This window comes from Erythrolamprus reginae, chromosome Z (genome assembly GCF_031021105.1).
Source record: "Erythrolamprus reginae isolate rEryReg1 chromosome Z, rEryReg1.hap1, whole genome shotgun sequence".
Classification (NCBI taxonomy): Eukaryota; Metazoa; Chordata; class Lepidosauria; order Squamata; family Dipsadidae; genus Erythrolamprus; species Erythrolamprus reginae.
Window position 1 is genome coordinate 26,823,708 of NC_091963.1, and position 22,140 is coordinate 26,845,847.

The window sequence follows — 22,140 nt, forward strand, 5'->3', positions numbered from 1 at the left end:
CCCCAGAGATTAGAACTGCCCCTACTCTCCCTGCCTTTCGTAAACTCCTTAAAACCCACCTTGGTCGTTAGGCATGGGGGAACTGAATCACCTCCCCCGGGCATGTACAATTTATGCATGGTATGTTTGTGTGTATGTTTGTTTAGTAAATGGGGTTTTTTAAATATTTTAAATTATATTTAGATTTGTCATGAATTGTTGTATCCTGCTGTGAGCCGCCCCGAGTCTGCGGAGAGGGGCGGCATACAAATCTAAATAATAAATAAATAAAATAAATAAAACTTGATATTTTAATAGATATACAGTACATCTACACATGAATATTAAAGAAATATTAAAGCTAAAAAGGCAAAGGTTCCCCTTGTACATATGTGCTAATAGTTCCAGACTCTAGGTCAGTAATGACGAACCTTTTTTTCCTTGGGTACCGAAAGAGTGTGAACCCATGCTATCGTGCATGTGCGAGTGCCCACACCTATAATTCAATGCCTGGGGAGGGCAAAAACAGCTTCCCCCACCACCGGAGGCCCTTTGGAGGCCAGAAACAGCCTGTTTCCCAACTTCTGGGGTGGCCAGTAGGCTCATGTTTTTCCCTCCCTAGGCTCCAGAGGCTTCCCTGGAGCTGGGGGAGGGTAAAAATACCCTCCCCCATCCCTCTGGAAGCTCTCCAGAAGCCAAAAATCCCTCCCAGAGCCTCTAGGTCAGCCAAAAATCAGATGGCCGGCACACACATGCACTTTGGAGCTGAGCTAGGGCAACAGCTCACATGCCAGCAGATATGGCTCCACATGCTGCCCGTGGCACCTGTGCTATAGGTTTGCCATCATTTCTCTAGAGCAGAGGTCTTCAAACTTGGCAACTTGAAGACTTGTGGACTTCAACTCCCAGAATTCTCCAGCCAGCATAGCTGTCTGGAGAATTCTGGGAGTTGAAGTCCACAAGTCTTCAAGTTGCCAAGTTTGGGGACCCCTGCTCTAGAGGGTTGTGCTAATCACCATTTCTAAGCTGAAGAGCCAGTGCTGTCTGATGATGATTCCGTGGTCATCTGGCTGGCAGGACTAAACACCAAAGGCACAAGGAATGCTTTTATCTTACCACCAAGGTGGTCCTTATTTTTATACTTGCATTTTTACATGCTTTTGAAACTGCTAGGTTTGCAAAGCTGGGGCAAGTAACAGAAGCTCACTATATGACGCGGCACTAGGGATGTGAACTGCCAAACTGCCGACCTTTCTGATCAACTAGCTCAGCATCTTAGTGCTTAGAGCCACCATGGCCCCTAAAGAAATATTACCCTGGCTTAATTATTTAGTTATTATATAGCATACTTAATTAAGTATGCTCCAGCCATAATTAAAGACTGCAGCTGACAATGCAAAAGAGGAAGAATACAAAAAGGAAACCCATAACAATAAGACATTACTATACATGGATCATGGCCCTAACCCTATTAGCAATTCATACATTAAGGGCAGAAAAGGGAACAAGCTCATATATTGTTGAAATCAGTTAATGATATTAGAAGTGTTGATGGCTATGTTAGGCTTTTCTAAGCACATCATTGCTCTTTGTGACTGTATTTCAAATAATTTAATTTATCTTTTAAATCTTAAAGAATAGTATAAAATTCAACATGACTACAGCAGTAATCTTATATACAGTAGTTTGACACAGGGATCCCTTTAAATACCAATAGCACTTAGACTTATATACCACTTCACAGTGCTTTACAGCCCTCTCTAAGCAGTTTACAGAGTCAGCATATTCCCCTCAACAATCGGGGTCCTCATTTTACTGATGTCCGAAAGATGAAAGGCTGAGAAGCCTTAAGCCTGGTGAGATTTGAAAGTTGCAGGCAGTCAGCAAATAGTTTTCTGAATCATGCATGATAGATACAAACTGAAAAAAATGGATTAGGGTAACTGCTAGATCAATTAACTTAAACTTAATTAGACATTTTTTTATTCCTGGGATACCATTTGAATACCATCAGATTTACAAAATCAACAACAGTTAATTGCAAAAGGCAGCTTTACTTGAAACAGTTTACATCCTACAATCAGGGCTGGGCAGGAGGCAGGACAGCAACACCGATTGACAATAAATTTCACATGCTGTTGTGCACTTTCAACTTCATACAGAACAAAGTATTCAATGAGAATATTTCATTCATTCAGATCTAGGATGTGTTATTTGAATGTTCCATTTATTTTTTGGAGCAGTATATTTACAATAAAGTTAGAAAGCATGATAAGGTTAGCAGTAATCTTACTGCTACTTACTGCTTCTCTTTGAGCAATGTCTTTCCTTTACAACCACAATTATCAAAGTAATTATCCATGTTTTCAGTAGTTTTAAGCCTGCAATAGGAATTCCAGGATGTAATATCATTACTGCAGATTTGTTTTTGATTAGTGAAACAGTTTAGAGAGGTTAACAGACTTACTTTAGAACACATGTTACATAGGCACGGTATTTCTAAAACACTGTTTAGATGCAATATTAAACTTTTTATTTTATTTATTTATATGTTTCACTTAAAACAGTATTTTATGGCTGTATTTGTTGACATCAATCTTTAATAAATTATTGTCCTTCTCTTCCCCTGTCATTCCTGCCTCAAGTGGGTGGCTTGTTAAAGTAATAGTAACGTGGATGAGTGGGCTTGCCATTTGCCAAAGTCAGTACCATTGTCCCCAAATTCTTGACTGGTTGATTGGATGCATTGAAGAGCCGGGGTGGCACAGCAGGTAGAGTGCTGTACTGCAGGCCACTAAAGCTGACTTATAGATCTGAAGATCAGCGGTTCAAATCTCATCACCGGCTCAAGGTTGACTCAACCTTCCATCCTTACGAGGTGGGTAAAATGAGGACCCGGATTGTGGGGGCAATAGCCTAGCTCTGTTAAAAAAGTGCTATTGCTAACATGTTGTAAGCCGCCCTGAGACTAAGGAGAAGGGTGGCATAAAAATAAAATCAAATAAATAAATAAATAAATAAATAAATAATAAATATTGTGATGAATGTACAGGCAACATAAGGTCCCACGGAATGCACAGTCTGCCATTTTGTGGGTTTTCACTGCTTAGGTAAATTGTAGAATAGAGAATAAAGAATAACCTTAATGACTAAAACAGAAAAAGTTGAAGTGCCAAAACCTTGAAAAATCAGTGAAGGTAAATTGTACCATAACTTCAGTTATTCAGTTACTATTACTCTTGTGCGGAATGAAGACTTGTTCAATCCAGCATTGACATCGACGAAAAGGAAGTCTGAATCTACATGGTTACTAGATTACAGAATGAGATTATATCTGAATATGGGTAGGATTTAAGCCCTTCCTTGCTAATAGGAAGATAGGAGAGAAGCATTAGAGATCCATCATCACTAGAGGTCCACCATTCTTCTTATCCTGATTTTATAACAATATCTGAATGATGATGTAAAAAATGGGTGTAAAATGAAGGATCAATCTATGCATGAATGGGAGCATAACAAGCATATATAGTTCTTAGAAACAATGCAGTCTATTCTTTGCTCTTTAGGATATGACCTAAAAATAATAAAATTTCAGACAAGGAAAAAGCTTGGAAAAATAATTTTTCCATATAATTATTATCTGTTTAATATTTTAATAAAGTTTCATGGAAAAGCTTTTAGAATTTTCTCCACATTTAGCATAAATATACTGTTCCGCTCAATGCTTTCTGATGGATTCATACAACCAATCTTACATATTTAGAAATTTGGAAGTATTATTCTATTTTATTTTTCTGCTACAAAATTCATTTCCCTTGAAAATTTTAAAGGAGGCTGTTGAGTAAAATAATTTCAGACTCTAAAAACCTAAATAATTACTGAAGTATCCTGTTTCAGAAGCAGAACAGATTGATTCCGCTTGAACAATCATTTTCTGCATCCATCAATCTTCCTCTTCCTTTTTCCTAGTGATACATAATCTGGAAATCCCTGCAATACAGAAATAGCACATACAGTATAAACATAATATATTGATGGGCTCTTATTGAATCTAGCTTTCTCGTGTATTTGCTATTGCTTTATTTAAACTAAATGTGTATGTCAGTGTGTCAGTTTTGGAAGCCATTTTTCTTTTTGCGTTCTCACTGTGACAGATTTCAGCCTGGAGAGTTGGGTGGGGGTTTGTCTTGGAGTGGTAGAAACTCGGTCATAACAATATTCCTTATGTTAAGTCCTCGGATTTATGATGCCACCAAAAGCCATGCTGGCTGCAGGTCTTTGCTGATTGGCTAAGACAGTGATTTTCAACCTTTTTTGAGCCGCGGCACATTTTTTACATTTACAAAACCATGGGGCACATTGAGTGGGGATGGGGGGCAGCTAAAAAAAGTTTGGACAAAAAAACCCCTCTCTTTCTTCCTCCCTTTCGCTCTATTTCTCCCTCCATCCCTCTTTTTCTCTCTTTCTCTTTTTTATCTCTCTCTCCTTCCCTCTTTCTTTCTCTCTTCCTTCCTTCCTCTTTTTTGCTCTCTTTCTTTCTCCCTCCCTACCTCCCTCTATGTCTTTCTCTCTCCCACCTTCCCTCCCTCTCTTTCTCTCTCTCTCTTTCTTTCTCTTTCTCTCTTGTTCTCTTTCTCTCTCTCTTCCTTTCTCTCTCTCTCTCTCTCATTCTCTTTCTTTTTCCCTCTCTTTCTTTCTCTCTCTCTTTCTCTCTCTGTTTTCTCTCTCTCTCTCTTGCTTGCTTTCTCTCTCTCTTGCTCTTTCTCTCTCTCTTTTTTCTTTCTCTTTCTCTCTCTTTCTTTCTCTCTCTCTCTTTCTTTCTCTCTCTCTTGTTTTCTTTCTCTCTCTGAGCTTCGTGGCACACCTGACCATGTCTCACGGCACACTAGTGTGCCGCGGCACACTGGTTGAAAAACACTGGGCTAAGATGCAAGCAGCCAGCAAGCTGAAAAATAATGCCCTGCCATTGTTCCGCCCATTTGACAGCTCCTATATCAGTGATGGCGAACCTACGGCACGGGTGCCACAGGTGGCACACAGAGCCATATCTTCTGGCACATGAGCCATTGTCCTAGTTTAGCTACAACGTGGATGTGTTTTCCAGCCACCTGATTTTTGGCTTGCACAGAGGCTCTTAGAGGGTGTTTTTGGCTTCCAGAGATCCTCAAGGGGTATGGGGGATGGTGTTTTTACTCTCTTCTGGCTCCAGGGAAGACATTTGAGCCTGGGATGGATGAAACATGAGCCTCCTGGGTCCACCAGAAGTTGGGAAACAAGCCTCCAGAGGGCCTCCAGGGGGTGGGGGAAGCTGTTTTCAGTCTCCCCAGGCATTGAATTATAGGTGTGGGCACTAATGCATGTACGATAGTGCACACCTATGCTTTTTCGGCATCCGATGGAAAAAAGTTTGCCATTACTGTCCTATATAAAGGGAGCGCATGTTGTTACCATTCCAAGTTGCCTTACATGGCTGTTAGCAATAACAGATGTTTCCTTGCCTCGCCTCAGTTATTGCCCACTCAGGTTCTCCATACAGAACACTTTACTCAAAGTCATTTGCCTGCACCTGATCACAACTGCTTGGAAAATGTACCCAAGTGAATGTTAATTTGGTTGGTTCCTGGGGTGAACTTGTAGGTGTGGGGCAAAGTTATGAACTTTCAATTGGATGAGAAATCCTGGAAGTTTTCAGATTCAGGTTTCCTCAGGTGTGCCAACATGACATCTCTAATAAATTGGATCTTTGAGGAACTTTAAGCCTCAGAGATTTATTTATTTGGGGATGTTTTCTGGAACTCTGACACAGTGATTGCATGAGTGTAGATGCTGTACACAAAATAATTTTTTAAAAAACGTCTGTTAAACTGATTCTGCACCAGAGGTGGTATTTAGCTGGTTCGGACCCATTCGGGGAAAACAGTAGTAGCAACCTGCCCTGCCATCCTATTTTGCCATGTTTTATTTATTTGTTTGTTTGTTTGATTGATTGATTGATTTTTATGCCGCCCTTCTCCTTAGACTCAGGGCGGCTTACAACATGTTAGCAATAGCATTTTTTAACAGAGCCAGCATATTGCCCCCACAATCCGGGTCCTCATTTTACCCACCTTGGAAGGATGGAAGGCTGAGTCAACCTTGAGCCGGTGATGAGATCTGAACCGCTGACCTACAGATCTACAGTGAACTTCACTGGCCTGCAGTACAGCACTCTACCTGCTGCACCACACCAGCTCTTAAAGCTGCGCACATGCATGCAAACTGTATGTAAGAGCAAAGCGCATGTGCGGAAAGTTGCCCACATGCAAGGAAAGTGCACACTCACATTGTTGGTGTTGGGCGAACCGGTAGGGAAATTATGGGAATCCCACCTCTGTTCTGAATGTAAATAAGCTACAGCACAATATGCTGAATGTCGGCATCAGGAGACACAAAGCCAAGAACATACTGAGACTGATCAAACACAGGTACCACAACTGGGACAATCAGATGATGAGGATACAAGGCTTCTCAGCCCAGGCACCCTGCTAGAAGAACGAAGAGTAGAGCTATATTCTACAAGGCCACTTGCCAAGCAAGGGGGTAAATCCTTTGATTGAAGACAGCTGGCTGCAGTCTGATTTAAGAGACAGCCCTGACTTGCCTTCTTTATTGAAATCATCAGACCTCTGGCTCTTGTGTGGTGTTTGTTTGGCTTCTGCTTGTGGAATTTCGATCTCTGTACTGGCTGACAATTTTGACTTAGTGCTCAGGATCGAATTTTCACTATTTTTCTTCATGGTCTTGATAAAGGCAACCTTTTGGGCAGTTTCCTTTCAGGAACACTGTTTTTGCTTCTGTTCCTTGTCTGCTGCTATCAATTGACCTTGAATTTTTATTTATTTATTTATTTTGTCCAATACACAATAATACACAATGAGGTTTATAGCGGATATAGTAGAGAAGATATAGGAGATATAGGAGAGACTATAGGACAGGGGACTGAAGGCACTCTACACCCCTTACTGACCTCTTAGGAATCTGGAGAGGTCAACCGTGGATAATTTAAGGGTAAAGTATTGGGGGTTAGGGGATGACACTACAGAGTCTGGTAACGAGTTCCATGCTTCAACAACTCAATTACTAAAGTCGTATTTTTTATAGTCAATTTTGGAGCGGTTAATATTTGTTTGTTTGTTTGTTTGTTTGTTTCTTTCTTTCTTTATTTATTTGATTTGATTTGATTTGCATGCCGCCCCTCTCCGTAGACTAAATATTAAGTTTGAATCTGTTGTGTGCTCTTGTGTTGTTGTGATTGAAGCTGAAGTAGTCTTTGATAGGCAGGACATTGCAGCATATAATATTGTGGGCAATACTTAGATCATGTTTAAGGCGTCGTACTTCTAAGCTTTCAAGACCCAGGATTGTAAGTCTAGTTTCGTAGGGAATTCTGTTTCAGATAGAGGAGTGAAGGGCTCTTCTGGTGAAGTATCTTTGTACATTTTCGAAGGTGTTAATGTCAGAAATGTGGTATGGGTTCCAAACAGATGAGCTGTATTATCATAGCAACTCTAAGGGTGCCTGTGCATTTAAAACCAGAAGCACAAAACTTTTTCTTGCCATATTAATCACTTTATAAAATTCTTGCATGCAGCCTTCCTGTAATCTACCTTGGTATTTGTTACATAGACCAAAGAATGTCATTATATACTACTAATTGGGAAAGGAATAGGATCAGCTATTTTAGATTTCCATATAATTGTTCCTTCCAGTAGTTTACTTATTTATACCACTTTTATATGGCTTCCTATTACCTATTAAAAGAAATCTCAAAGCAATATTCTTTCTGTTCTAATATATTTTATGATTTTGCTGAAGCCCCTTTCTAGCCATGTAAAACTCTGGAGCTATATATCACATGTTTTAGAAACAAAATTCCACAGAAACAAATTGATTTGATTTCTCAGTAAATGTCCACGGGACTCTCTAGGAAGTCATTTAATTTTGGGTATTTTGAGCTTTTAATATTCCATGTCAAAATGCAAATGCTTACAATGCATTTGATTGCACATTGATGACTGTTACCCCTATAATTTAAATCCCTGTTCATGTAATGAAATGAGTCATTTAGTTTTTGTTTATAAGTTATCCTGATTTACATGAAAAAAACTCCTATGAACCTGCTGATTGCTTTTTAAAAGCTTTCAGTTGATCATTTTGATATCATCAATTGTTTGCTATATAATTAAAATGCGTACATTAAAATACGAATGTAATATCATTAGTGAAGTATAGACACATGCTGCACTAGAGGTTCCTCTATGTAAGAGGGGCGGCATATAAATCCAATTAATTAATTAATTGGATTTATATGCAGCCCCTCTTGGAGGGCTTGGCTTAAAACATATAAAAAACAATGCAATATCATAACCCAATTAGTTTAAAACAGTTAATCTAACCCCCCCCCCAAAGTATTAAAATCAGTCATTGCCATTCACACAACAAACATACACTACATTCATTTGACCAGGAGGCTAGGATCTGATGGCTCCAAGCTTGGCAGCATAAATGAGTTTTGAGATTCTTGCGGAAGGCAAGGAGAGTGGGGCAGTGCGTATCTCTGGGGGGAGCTGATTCCAGAGGGCTGGCCCCTCCACAGAGAAGGCTCTTCTTCTAGGTCTAGCCAAGTGACATTGTCTAGTTGGGAGGTCCTGGAGAAGGCCAACTCTGTGGGACCTAACTGGTCGCTGGGAGTCATACAGCAGGAGGCGGTCCCACAAGTAATCTGGTCTGATGCCATGTAGGGCTTTATAGGTCATAACCAACACTTTGAATGGTGTCTGGAAACCAGTTGGCAACCAGTGCAGTCCACGAAGTGCTGGAGAAACATGGTCATATCTGGGGAGGCCCATCATCACTCACATAGCTGCGTTTTGCACGATTAGCAGTTTCCGAAAACTCATGCCACATCCATGGAAGAAGGGGTCAAAAAAGAAAGTTTTATCATATTGATAACCTTCCACATAAAAAGTATCTCTTTTTATAATATTCATAAATGGTAAAAATGTTTACAGTTTATTGCATTCAATCGAAGACAAAATTCTAATTATATGAGAATAAACATAATATACTGTACTTCGTAATGAACAAGTTAAACTGGAATATTTTCTTCAAAAGGATCTTATCTTTCCATAACTTATCTTTTACTGAAATTAATGCACAACTTACTTTCTATACAGATGGTTTAAATTATCAACCAATTAACTCCTATGTTAATTGATAATCAACATCCACCTCTATTGCCTGATTGCTTAATTATGCTTGTTTTGTCATGGGAGGGAAAAGCCATATTTTCAAGCTTGCTCTGATCTGACATGATCATTACATAATATATAGTATACAGTCTGAAATGGTTCTACCTGCTGAGTTATTCAACAACAGCACTGTAAGCTGCCCACATTTCTAGCAGATTTAAATTCTAGGAACCTTAACATTTTTCAGAATATAGTGGTACCTCTACCTAAGAACGCCTCTACTTAAGAACTTTTCTAGATAAGAACTGGGTGTTCAAGATTTTTTTGCCTCTACTTAAGAATCATTTTCTACTTAAGAACCAGAGCCTGGAAAACTTTCCCAGGAAATTTGAGAGTGGCACGAAGGTCCAGCCAGTTTCCTGCCATTCCCGCTTTAATCCTGGCCATCTTGGGCTTTTCTGGGCTGCCAGAGGAGCCTTTCGGTGACGCTTAAGGAGGCTATGGCAGTCCAGAGCGAACAAAACATTTTCCTTTCTCTGGGTGCTTGGAGAGGTAATAAACCTCTGCCAACGCCCGAGAAAAGAAACGCTCCCTTCGCTCTGGCCAGCTGAGGTGTCACCACAGCAAAGGAAAAGTGCTGGCTACAAAGCCAGCGAGAGGAGAGGGGAACCCTTCAGCATGGGAAGGAAGAGGCAGCAGGTAGCAACAGCAGTATGGGACAGCAGTATGGGAAGCAGTATGGGAAGCAGTGTATGGGAGGCAGCCTTGCGTCGGGTGTATTGGACGCTCATGCTCCTCTTCGCCGCCTCAGAGTCCCTCTTTTTATTTTAAGCCTTAAAGTTTTGGATTTTTTTGATTCCCCTTACTTCACCTTCTTCCTTCGGCAGTGACTCTCCTCCTTCTATTCTTCTTCCTCCTCCTCCCAACCAAATTCTGAGCTTTTATTTCTTTCCTAATGGGTTTACACGCATTATTTGCTTTTGCATTGATTCCTATGGGAAAAATTGCTTCTTCTTAAAAACGTTTCTACTTAAGAATCTGGTCATGGAACGAATTAAGTTCTTAAGTAGAGGTATCCCTGTATTGGAGATCACTAATATTCTGATGGCATACTCAGCTTCTCTTTAAAATGATATGAATTGATTCTTGATTCCATGACAATGAAGAATGCATAGCCCACATTTGCTTCAGCATAACCAGCTATTTAAAATAAATCTCAAAGCAATATCTTTACTCTCCTAATCAGAGGTGTGTTCGTCCCGCCTTCGTACTGATTCTATAGAACCGTTAGCAAACCGCTGGTGACATCACAGAGCCAGTTCTATCAGTGCCGGTCCATGGACACCACCATCTTTGGGGGGTGAAGATTTTTTTTCAATTTTTGTGGATGTTTTTTGCTGATTTTTTTTTCTTTAGCAATGCGCTGAAGCTGAGTTTCTGGTGGTGTCCACGGACCGGCAATGGCTTAAAAAAAAAACCAAAGCACATTTTTGGCATGCGCATAAGCCCACAAGGCTAGGCGACATGCAATGCAGTGACGCAGTGCAGGAGGAAGTGAGCCAGCGGCAAGATAAATAAATAAAGCCCACTGCAACAATATCGCCAAAAAAGCTTCTAGAGTTGTTAACCTGATCCTACGCAGCTTCTGCTCAGGCAATCTCACATTTCTCACAAGAGCCTACAAAACTTTTGCCAGACCCATCCTAGACTACTGCTCATCTGTCTGGAACCCATACCACATCTCAGACATCAACACCCTTGAAAATGTCCAAAGATATATTTCACCAGAAGAGCCCTTCACTCCTCCACTCAAAACAGAATATCCTACGAAAATAGACTAACAATCCTGGGCCTAGAAAGTCTAGAACTACGGTGCCTAAAACACGATTTGAGTATTGCCCACAAGATCATATGCTGCAACGTCCTACCGGTCAATGACTACTTCAGCTTCAACCGCAACAACACAAGAGCACGCAACAGATTCAAACTTAATAGGAACCGCTCCAAACTTGACTGTAAAAAATATGATTTCAACAATCGAGTTATCGAAGCATGAAACCTCATTACCAGACTCAATTGTGTCAACCCCTAACCTCCAACATTTCTCCCTTAGACTCTCCACGATTGACCTCTCCAGGTCCCTAAGAGGCCAGTAAGGGGCGTACATAAGTGCACTGGTGTGCCTTTCGTCCCCTGTCCAATTGTCTTTCCTTTCTCTCACTTATCATATATATTCTCTTTCTTTCATATATCCTCTCCTCTAAGTTCACTTTTACCCTTATATATATTACTACATGTCTATTTTTCTTCCTATGTATTTGTGTATTGGATAAATAAATAGAAAATAAAGATAAGTTAGAACCCACCCCTGCTCCTAATATATATTAGTATTTTGCTGAGTAATTCTGGAATGTCTCCAGTGCTGTAATGCAAGACCACAGAAAGAGATGAGAAATTTCAAATATATAAAAATTCCATGGGCACCACCTGTCTAAAATATAATCTATTTGATATTCTTTATGTGCCGTCCATTATAATGTGTTTTACTAAAGACACATTCCTTGCTATTTGGCCTACATATATTATTTCAGACAGTTATAAGATTTACTGTACTTCCTCCTAATGAAAACTGACATTTTGCATAACTTATAAAAATGACAATTATATTAACAGTTATTATATTTAGCTTAAAGAAACATGCCGTTGAAGTAAATGTTGGCGTTGTATTATTATAAGCACAATATTCTTGCTTGAAGAAACACTTGCTTTTATATCCATTCTTATTTTATGTCCTTATAGTGATAATATCACTAATGACTTCTGTCATTGTATTAGTTGGTATACATATAATCAACGTAATGTAAAATTTCAAATGTGTCTGCAACACATAATCAGAACTCATGCATGGAAATTTGTGAGGGATTTTTAAGAAATTGCACAGCCATTAAAATATGCTGATTCATACAACAACAAAATGTACTTGATTCCATAAATTAAGAATTCCTGATCTGCTGAAGTGCAAGTGGCAAGTGGGCAAGCGATCTCTGCAAAGAGATCACTTGGCCAAGAAGTGATCAATGGATGAACATGATCAAAGAAATATATTCTAATGATTCTCTTGATTTTCCCCCCCAAAATCTTATTTGTACTAAAAGTGAACATTTTCATTTTCCTAAGTTATTTTCAATAGCAGAAAGATGACTACCAATCGGGTGGAGTTTGTTAAATTGTTTTCTAATACAGAGAACTTCACATCTTTCAGCTGTGGCGAGGGGGGCGTTTGCCCAGGTTCGCCTGGTGCACCAATTGCGGCCCTACTTGGACCGGGAGTCACTGCTCACAATCACTCATGCCCTCATCACCTCGAGGCTCGACTACTGTAACGCTCTCTACATGGGCTACCTTTGAAGAGTGTTCGGAAACTTCAGATCGTGCAGAATGTAGCTGCGAGAGCAATCATGGGCTTCCCTAGGTATGCCCATGTTACACCAACACTCCGCAGTCTGCATTGGTTGCCGATCGGTTTCCGGTCACAATTCAAAGTGTTGGTTACGACCTATAAAGTGTTGGTTACGACCTTCATGGCACCGGACCAGAGTATCTGCGAGACCGCCTTCTGCCGCACGAATCCCAGCGGCCGGTTAGGTCCCACAGAGTTGGCCTACTCCGGGTCCCATCGACTAAACAATGTCGGCTGGCAGGACCCAGGGGAAGAGCCCTCTCTGTGGCAGCCCCAACCCTCTAGAACCAGCTCCCCCCGGAGATCAGGGCTGCCCCCACCCTCCTTGCCTTTTGTAAACTTCTTAAAACCCACCTCTGCCATCAGGCATGGGGGAACTGAGACATCTCCCCTTGCCTATGTAGTTTTATGTATGGAATGTTTGTGTGTATATTTTTATATAAGGGGTTTTTTTAGGTTTTTAATGTAAAATTGTTATTTCAGACTTAATATTAGATTTGTCATTGTATACTGTTTTATCACTGCTGTGAGCCCCCCCCCCCCGAATTTGCGGAGAGGGGCGGCATACAAATCTAATTAATAATAATAATAATAATAATAATAATAATAACAACAACAACAACAACAACAATAATAATAATATCACACATTTTAAATTAAAAGCTTATAGCTCACCACCATAAAATAGATCTAATCAATATAGGATCTAAGATCAGGTGATGATGGGCAAACTCTTGCACGCCTATTGTCAACTAACTAAAATTGCACATATTCTGACTCGGAGGTCAGACTTCCAAATTTTGACTCTTAGAATGATGCATCGGATTTCCTAATTGCCTCTTCAGTAGAACCTTGGGTCACAACCATAATCTGTTCAATGACTTCGGTCACAACCTGATTTGGTTGTTACCCGATGTGAGACTGTCTGCACATACCCCCCCCAAAAAAATGGTGTGGAAGGGGAAATGGGCAAAGAATGGGAAAGCTGTGTTTGATTGTCACCCAAGTATTTGTTCGCAACCAGATGCAAAAATGTTGCAACATTTTTGGTTGTTACCAGATTTGGTTGATGTCAGAAGCGTTCGTGAGTAGAGGTTCTACTGTATTTTCTATTCATACAAACTTGCTGGTACATAAAAGTGCCATGCTGTCTATAAATTTAGATGTTGTGGCTTTCCACTGAAGAAGTCCAACAGAAAGTAAGTTTCTGATTAGATTTCTTAAAGACATTATGTGTCTTGCAATCTGGCATATAATTTTGTAATTTTCGTATTCAAAGAAAAAATAAATACAGACTTATATTTTCTTTAGTGGTTTTCATTAAGGAAAATACTACTAGTAAATACACTTACAAATGTCTTTTTTTAAAGGAATGTTTATTCCAACTGCAAAAGAAATGCACTGATTCAAATCCTAACATGTACTACTATATTTGAGTACAAACCTAACTTGTAAATTTAATATGAACATTTTTTCATATTTATTTGTTTATTATTTATTAATCAGATTTGTATGCCGCCCCTCTCCGCAGACTCGGGGTGGCTCACAGTAATAATAATACAATGTATACAAATCTAATATTTAAGTTAATTTAAAACCCCAATTTAGAAACCAATCATACATACTAGCATACCATGCATAAATTTTATAAGCCTAGGGGGAGGGAAAGTGTCAATTCCCCCATGCCTGACGACAGAGGTGGGTTTTAAGGAGCTTACGAAAGGCTAGGAGGGTGGGGGCAACTCTGATATCTGGGGGGAGTTGGTTCCAAAGGGTCGGGGCTTCCCCTGGGTCTCCCCAAACAACATTATTTAGTTGACGGGACCCGGAGAAGGCCAACTCTGTGGGACCTAACCGGTCGCTGGGATTCGTGCGGCAGAAGGCGGTCCCGGAGATATTCTGGTCCGGTGCCATGAAGGGCTTTATAGATCTTTATTTATCCTAATTGGGATTATTTAGATCGTCTTCATGCCTCACTAAATTAAAGCATAACTGATGTAAATTGCTCAGGTTTATTCAAGGTGAGTCATGTGCATTCTAATTAAATAAACAAATAGCTTAAATATAATCAGTAAAGGGAAGTAATAGTGTCCACCATGGAATTGTTTCTAATATTTAACTGTAATTTACCTAATTTAAATCTGTTATATTGTGTTCTATTAAACAATAAAGAATAGGCTTCAGTTTTTAAAGCTGTGATAGTCCTTTAAGAGAACTTTTTATTGCACAACACAATTCTGTCTACAGATTAAATGATTATGTAATCCACACTTAATTTAAGGCAAGAATATCTGAAGAAGTAACAGTTCCATGAGATAATCATATATTCAAGGCTTCAACTGTATGGTTGGCTGTTATCTTGACTTTTTGATTCCCTCTCTGTGGAGACTTGTGACAACTATCTTTTTTTAAAAAACATAAAAAACAGGTGACAGACTACTACTTTTGAAAGGCATTCCCCCAAAATTGCCCCTGGCTGGCATTTAATGGTTTTTCAAAAGCTTCTAAAACTCTTTTATTCAACTTGGACCTGTTTTAAACCTGAGTCTGCTTGACTAGCTGTATACTTATTATATCCTAAATGCTTCATTTGTAAGATATCCTGTGAGAATCTAGCCCTGGATGTCATGCAAATAATAACATAAATCAACAAGCAATTTATAAATGATTAAACTTGCTATCAAGGATGACCACAGATGACAAGTGCAACTAACTGTAGATATAAAGAACAGCCTAAACACATAGCAATCCAGATGGGGATTCTTGATTTTATAATAGTGAATTAAGTACTTTCTCTGTGTCTTTTTTCTATCCATTTTAATTTCCTGGGGGGACTTCTTGAGCTTGATAAGAGAAGCTTTTAATTTATTGCCAGTTCCTTTAATATACTATTTACTTAAATTATTTAATTTAAAACATTATATCCTTTTCTTTCTTCTTCAGTGAGTTTGCCTATTACAGGTAGTCCATGAACGTAATATTAAGACAGCATTTCTCTAAGAAACTTATTGAAATGTATAACCAAGTCAATTGGAATAACATTTTTAAGCCCTTGTGATCACAGAGACCAAATATAAAAAGAATGAGATAGCCCTATATCTTATAGCCCTCCTTATGGTATACGGCTCCCTATCTAAGTAGGGGATAAGGTTAGAAGACATCCAAGGTCTCTTCCAACTCTGTTTTTCTATTCTGTTCTTTTTATCTCATTCATGGTCCAATTTTTGCAGGTCAGATTTGTGGTCCTAGATTGGAGAGTGTTAATGGCTAATTATAATAAACCTGTTGTATGCATAACCAAAAGATATGGATTTAAATACTGTATAATGAAATTCTGAGTCAATAGTATATAAATTCATTTTCTAAATAATGTTTGATATGCTGCAGTACTAACTTAACAGAAATTATTTTTAATTAATGTTGTGAGCTGCTCCGAGTCCTCGGAGAGGGGTGGCATACAAATCTAAATAATAATAATAATAATAATAATAATAATAATAATAATAATAATAATAATAATGATGATGATGATGATAATACATATTTTCAGTGTACAGTATAGCACTTATGCACAACTGAACCAGGGGTGAAATACTACTTGTTCAGCCAGTTTACCCAAATCTTCCTGTTCTCCAAATCAGTAATAAAAATGCTTTTAAAAAGTTTTTTAAAAGTTCTAAAAAAAAGTTTTCAATGATCGTGCGGCACAGCTGATTGTCACAGCTGGTGAAGTTTTTTTTAACTTTTTAAAAAGCATTTTTACTACCTATTTCTCAGAGCTGATAATTAAAAATGCTTTAATAAGTAAAAAAAAGCCTCAACTTCCCAGTGTTTAACAATCAGCTGAGAAGGGGATCATCCCAACTTTTTTAAAAAAACTTTTTAAAAGCATTTTTATAAGTGTCTATTCATTGGAACTGTGACTCTGTGAGGTCCCTGCTTTGTTTCAGGGGCTATGTTGTGTAGCAGCTGCTTTTGCATTGTGTCTGAATCAGTTGTATAGGAGTTAGTTGTGTAGCTTTTGTGTTATTTTGTATAAAGTGTGAAAGTTAGTTTTTGAGCACACCTTGGCACATGACCATGATAGACCAAGCCATGCCCACCCAGTCACATGACCACCAAGCCACACCCACAGAATCGATAAAGAAAATTTTTAAATTTCACCACTGAACTTTGGGTGAACTTTGGTGAAAGGCTGACTTTCTCATAAAACATGGACAACATTTAAAATAGATTAACACAAAGCATTAATTAGACTTTATAAATATAAGGATATAGTTAGAAATCCAAGCATACTCACTTTTCTCAACTGATATTAACATTATAATTAAGATGGTTAAATTATTTTAAATGCCAAACCACAGGCACATCTACGCACATAATAGTGCACCTAATACTTAGCAATCCCTAATCATAATAGCAGAAAGGTTTATGGTTTCATTTTGCGCTATCTCATGATTAATAATTCCAATATATTCTAATTTCTTTTTCATGCTTTTTATCAATGAACCTTTGATTAAAAAATGTTCTGTCATTTTCATTATTGTCAGTGATAATTTCTGAGTATCAGTTTACTTTGTATTAGGCTATTGCATGAGTTGAGATTGAATAGCAGCTTTAAAAAAAGGCTAAAATTAAGACAGTTCATATTTTAAAAAGACTAATAGAATTTAAAGATAAATAGCTAAGATCCCAAGTGAAAATTCATTGATGTTGAATTATTTATTACTGAATTGTTATATCCCTCCACTGAGGATTTCTTCATTTCGCTGGACTAATTCATTTTGGACTAGATAGTTTTAATTCTTTAACATAATTAAAGCAATAACTCCTTTTGGTCACTCTCTTGTCCAGGAATGACTTAACCATACCTATATTGTGAAAGTATTTACAGGTCTGAATAACAACTCAACTTTATATTTTCAGTAAGATATTTACACAAATTTTCTTATCCTAAACAGTCTTAGAGGAATCTCTAATATAATCTGAAATTACTTATGATCTTAAAGCTACTTGTCCTATTTTTAGTAGCCCTTTCTGGAAAAAAAACCTCTCTGCAAATAATTTATACCTCTATTGCTTTTTAGGTACAGTAACATGTTGACCAAGAAAACAAAGAACCTGGAGAGAGAAGATATAGTAATGAAAAAATAGACAATGGGGGATTTTAGACTAGAAAGAAAATAGCAGAATAATAAGACTGGAGGTCTTGTAGCCCCACCTCCTGCTCAAGCAGGAGACCATATATCAGTGATGGAGAATGTTTTGTGTGTGTGTGTGTTCCAAAAAGGGGAATGTGGGGGGTGCATGTGCAGGGGTGCCCACAACCATAATCCCACATGGTCCCCCCCACGCATGCATGCACGACACCCCTTGCTCCCGGCACATGATGTCACAACTCTTTTTCGCTCTCCCCAGGCTTCAGAGCCTTTCTAGAAGTGAAAATGGCCTTCCACACACCCCATTTCTGAACCTGAAGAAATTGAAGAAGTTGTGAAATGGGCATTTTTGGCCTCTGGAGGGCCTCTTGGGGGCATTTTCGCCCTCCCCAGCTCTGGAGCTTGGAGAGAGAAAAAAACAGGCCTCCCCCACTCTCTCTGGAGGCTGAAAATAGCCTGTTTCCCAACTTCTAGTGGGCCTAGAAGGCTTGAAAATCAGCTGGCCGGTACACATATGCACACTGAACCACACCGACATGGTTCCACATGCTAGTTGTGGCATGCATGCCACAGGTTCACCATCACAGCTTTATGCCATTTGAAACACTGTCCAATCTTTTCTCAAAAACCTCCAGTGTTGAAACAACCAAAACCTCTGGAGGCAAATTGTTCCACTCATTAATTGTTCTCACAGTTTGGAAATTTCTCCTTAGTTCAAGATTGATTCCTCCCTTGATTGGTTTCCATCTATTTCATCATAGAAATGTATGGAGGGAGGGAGGACAATAACCAAACATGTAGCAATCCAACTCATTTTAGGTGAAAATAAACCTAGCAGTTGTTAATGTCAGTTCTTCTGCGCCCACTTTTGAGGGACTCTGAGATCCCTCTCATAGTTACTATTATTGAGCAAGATACTGCATATACTGTATTCAATTCAATTTATTAGATTTGTATGCCGCCCCTCTCCGAAGACTCGGGGCGGCTCACAACAGTAATAAAGCTGTGCATTTGGTTTTTGTTGTCTAAGTGTAGAACCTAACTTTTTTCACCATTGAATTTCATTTTGTTAGATGGTGCCCAATGTTCAAGTCTCCCAAGATCCTTCTGTATCTTAAGCCTATTTTCTGGAATGTTGGCTATTCTTGCTAGTTTGGTATCATCTGCACATTTAATGACTTAACTATCTATTCCCTTGTCCAAATCATTGATGAAGATGTTTAACAGTACTGGGTCTAAAACAGAGCCTCACTGCATACCCCCTTCCATGAAGATGCAGTTCTGAGGACTACATGTTGAGGACTACATGCTGAGTGCAGTTGGTCGGCCAGTTACAAATCCATCTGATAATGTCTAACCCACATTTTTTAAATTTTGTTAAGTAGTAGGTTATTTTCTACTTTATCAAATGCTTTACTGAAGTCCAAGTAAATTATATCGACAGCAGTCCTCTGGTCCACTAATTTTTTCACTTTATCAAAATGTGGTATGATCTGTTTTTTAAAAACCCATGTTTGGTTTTGGTTATTACTTTGTTTGCTTCTAGGTGTTCACAATACTACAGATATGTCATTTGTCTGTTAATCTGACTAGTAGATGCTGGAGAAATGCTCTGATCAAACAAGGTTAAAAAAATAGCCTGCCTTCCTTCCTTCTTTCCTTCCTTCCTTCCCTCCAGTGATGGGCTACCAAATTTTTTACTACCACACTGTGGGTGTGGCTTATGCATTTTGTTTCAACATCTTTCAGTGCAAATTGGGTGCTATGGGGTGGAGCTTCAAATTTTGCTATCAGTACTGCATTCCTGACTGTACCCGTAGGAGCCCATCACTGCTTCCCTCCCCCTCCCCCTCCCCCTCCCTCTCCCCCTCCCCTCCCTCCCCTTCCCTTATTCAAACATTCAATACAGTGGCCTGATTAGTGGCAAAGTCCCTGCATAGTTAGTCCAAGGTTTTCAACATTTGGATTCTCAAACTTGTGATCCAGCATCAATAAGAGAGTTTGAAAATAGCTAGTTTTTTCCCATTATTGGCTGCATTTACATTCATGACATTCATCCCTCACATCTTTATTGTATCTAATGTACTGCAGGGAATAATTCAGACTGAGGTCTATAGGTGCCTCATCCAAATGAATAGGCATGGAAGCACTTTTAAATTATACCGAATATATTTTCTTGTGAAGAAATTAGGACAACACAAGGTCCTAGTGAGGGTTAATATATGAATTCTCTATAAGGATTCTTTATTGCACAAAATGTCTTCTCAGTGAGCAATTACTTTCCAAATAGGAAATACTATGATCTCTTTAATAAATTGCAGTAAGTTTTTCACTTCATTTGGTCTTGATTATCAGTGATTCACAATCTACATTGCTGTAGAAAAAACATAGGACAAAGACCAGCTTATGTTCACCCATGTTATACAGAGGGTGATAGGAGCAAGTTCAAGAAAGACAAGAAAACTTTCCTTAGTGTGGTACACTTTAGCAAATTAATTAAACTATCCAGCAGTGAAATATATTTACCTTCACATTTACCTGTTCGAATTTGCATGCTTTGCACAACATAGAATGAGTTGATATTATTTAATTGTCATTATAACAATAATAATTATTAATAATAATAATAATTTATTGGATTTGTATGCCGGCCCTCTCCGCAGACTCGGGGCGGCTAACAACAATAATAAACACATCATGTACAATCCAATAATAAAAACAACTAAAAACCCCTATTATAAAACCAAACATACACACAAACATACCGTGCATAACTTGTAATGGCCTAGGGAGAAGAGCTATCTCAACTCCCCCATGCCTGGCAGTATAAATTAGTCTTGAGTAGTTTACAAAAGACAGGGAGGGTGGGGGCAGTTCTAATCTCCGGGGGGAGTTGCTTCCAGAGGGCCGGGGCCGCCACAGAGAAGGCTCTTCCCCTGGGGCCCGCCAAACAACATCGTTTAGTCGACGGGACCCGGAGAAGGCCAACTCTGTGGGACCTTATCGGTCACTAGGATTCGTGCGGTAGCAAAATATTTTTAATATTTTGTGCTAATATTTAGATGAACTATTGGACTATTAGGTATAACATCACCTTAGTTTCAAATTAACTACAACTCACCAAATTATATATAATAATTAATGTGCATATGTTAAAGGTAACATAAAGGCCTTTGTTTATCAGATGAAGAAGCCTAAATAAATAAATTGTCCTGGGGGACTTCAACCTGCCGTCACTCGGCAAAACCTCTGGGTTGGCACAGGAGTTCATGGCCACCATGACAGCCGTGGACCTGACTCAAGTAGTACAGGGTCCGACTCACGAGGGAGGGCACGCACCTGACATGGTATTCCTTTCCGAGCAATTGAGTAATGGTCTGAGACTAAGGGGCTTAGAAGTATTGCCTTTGTCATGGTCAGATCATTTTCTACTGCGGCTTGACTTCCTGGCTCCAATCCTCCCCCGCAGGGAGGCGGAACCAATGAAGATGTTCCGCCCCAGACGCCTGATGGACCCAGAGGGCTTTCAGATGGCGCTTGGGGTTATTCCAGAGGCACTCGTCCACAGTTCGGCGGAGTCTCTCGCGGAGGCCTGGAACAGGGCTGCGGCGGGGGCTCTTGACCGGATTGCGCCTTTGTGACCTCTCCGTGGTGTTAGACCCCGTAGAGCCCCATGGTTCAACGAGGAGCTCCGGGAGTTGAAACGCCAAAAGAGACGTCTAGAGAAGCGATGGAGGAAGAGTAGGTCTGAATCCGATCGAACACTTGTAAGAGCTTTTATTAAGACTTACAAAGTGGCGCTCAAAGCGGCAAGATGTGCGTACCATGCCGCCTTGATTGCATCAGTGGAATCCCGCCCGGCCGCTCTGTTTAGGGTGACCCGCTCCCTTCTTAACCAGGGGGGAGTTGGGGAGCCCTTGCAGAGTAGTGCCGAGGATTTTAACACGTGTTTCGCTGATAAAGTCGCTCGGATACGGGCCGACCTCGACTCCAATTGTAAAACAGAGTCGACTGACAACGAGTCAGTCGAGGTGACTGGGGCACGTACTTGTCCACCTGTCTGGGAGGAATTTGATCTGGTGACACCTGATGAAGTGGACAAGGCCATTGGAGCTGTGAGTTCCGCCACCTGTCTACTGGATCCGTGTCCCTCCTGGTTGGTTTCGGCCAGCAGGGAGGTGATACGGAGCTGGGCCCAGGAGATTACCAACGCTTCCTTGGGGAGGGGAGTTTTTCCATCACTCTATAAAGAAGCGCTCGTGCGCCCCCTCCTCAAGAAGCCCTCCCTGGACCCAGCCGTGCTTAACAACTA

The 22,140-nt window shown here is 39.7% G+C and overlaps 1 protein-coding gene across 1 annotated transcript in view; it reads right to left on the bottom strand.

Annotated features, from left to right (window-relative positions):
• Positions 1 to 22,140, bottom strand: part of ZNF804B (zinc finger protein 804B) — a 260,921-nt gene that overhangs the window by 41,715 nt on the left and 197,066 nt on the right. The window lies entirely within an intron of this gene.